The sequence below is a fragment of the Trichosurus vulpecula genome, chromosome 9 (assembly GCF_011100635.1).
Source record: "Trichosurus vulpecula isolate mTriVul1 chromosome 9, mTriVul1.pri, whole genome shotgun sequence".
NCBI classification, from domain to species: domain Eukaryota; kingdom Metazoa; phylum Chordata; class Mammalia; order Diprotodontia; family Phalangeridae; genus Trichosurus; species Trichosurus vulpecula.
Genome location: NC_050581.1, coordinates 175,444,192 through 175,445,992, shown reverse-complemented (window position 1 = coordinate 175,445,992; position 1,801 = coordinate 175,444,192). Strand labels below are relative to the sequence as shown.

General features: G+C 40.5%; 1 pseudogene; it reads left to right on the top strand.

Annotated features, from left to right (window-relative positions):
* The first annotated feature begins 362 nt into the window (after positions 1-362).
* On the top strand, positions 363-1,554 carry LOC118832303 (annotated as a pseudogene).
* Positions 1,555-1,801: the final 247 nt, after the last annotated feature.

The window sequence follows — 1,801 nt, the reverse complement described above, 5'->3', positions numbered from 1 at the left end:
TTGCATTTTCATTTATTTTGTGCAGCATTTCCCAACAACATTGTCATCTGGGCCCTGTCCCATTCATGAACGTTCAATGTTGGCTCCTCTGGCCTAGATCACTGGCAGCTGGAGTGATTTGCCCAGGAACTCATTGCCAACATGTGCCGGAGTGGGACTTGAACCCCAGGTCTCCATGGCTCTATGTCCTCTCCCCGCAATGGCAAATAACAGAAGTATGCCACCCAGCTGTGCATTTAAAAATTAGCCTCTTCATTCTGAATGTCATTACAATGGGTTGATCTTCTGTGGCGAATTTAGGAAAGGCACAAACAAGTGTCACCATAAGATGAGAAGGCATGGTAGGGTGGTGATCTGCACCCATGGATAAACTAGCCAAACCAGTAAGTTCACAGCTCCATCTAAATGTCTAAGCAGCGCTCTCAGCTTGCTAAGACTTGAACATGCAGGGTGGTACTATAGAAAGAGCACTGGCTTTGGAGTCCAGGATCTGGGTTTGAATTCTGACTTTGTACCTTATTACTCATGTGACTTTAGGTAAGTTGCCTCTCTGGGCCTGCAGTTAATGGAATTGGGGAAGAACAAGGAATACCTAAAAAAAAAACCTGATACAATCCACAATAATGTATTGAAGGAGTTTGTGGTTAGAAAATACTTATATTTTTCTTCTGAAGAAGAAAATCTATGAGGATCATTGTTGACATCTTTAAGTACATAGCAAAGTATTTACCAAAATTTAATTTGATTTCAATTAGTGATATCATATGCAGAAGCAGGAGCTGAACCTGAAATTAGCATATACAATAACCAATGGTTTGCTCAGAGCCAGGGCAAGAAGCTGGCAAAACTCCCAAGAGGGGTCTGAACCGGATTAAAATGTAATTGGGAAATGTTTTACAAAATAAATAAAAATACAACATAGATAATGTTAATTTGTGATTTTCTAAGTCAATGCAGGGATCCATTTTTTCTTTTAGTTTGACACCACTGGTTTAGAGTATTGAAAAAGCTGGTCTTGGCACTGATGAGATTGCATCAAGATTATCTTTCTTCTGGGCAATTGGGATGAATTTGCATAAGGAAATAGCAAACTGAGACAGGTGATGACTGAGCTCACTTAATAAAGTTTCGTCTTCCAAACCACAAATCTCTGCTTCCAAGAGCACACTGTCAGACATCATGATGATCACCTAGTGAGTGGGATCTTTACAATAATATTATTTGGACTACAGTAGAAGCAATGGCAGCACTGTTTGAAGAGACTCAGTCTTTGTATATGAATTCATCTGATGGAGCATTTGCCAATGGTAAAGTGTGTTCAAATGGCCAGAAATAGCTAGATCATGATTCAAGAAGAATCTGGGGATCCCAAAGGAGCTGATCCAAGGGGAGGATTGTATGTGATGGAATCCCTCACCAACTGAAGTCCACGGTGCCACTTTGACATCTATTAATGTGATTGAAGAAAAGGGAAGAAAGGCCGAAGCTATAGTTGAAGGAATGCTTAAGCCTCACATTGAAGAGTGTGCTGCTCTGAGACAAGCCAGGAACTAGTCTGAATCATTGTTGGGGCAAATAAGTGTGAATTAGATGAAAAAAGAGCTTGGTGATGCTAATTTCATAACAATTAAGTTGAGAAACTTAAGAAGGTCAAAGCTGAGAGAGGAAAAATAGCCAGCGAACAAAGATGCACTGCATGTGCTGCCATTAGGGAAAGAAGCATCCAAAGTCCTGTGACAGACATAGCTCCTGCAAGATGTACAGTTGGGGAAATTTAAATAGCAAACTGACTGCTAGGTAT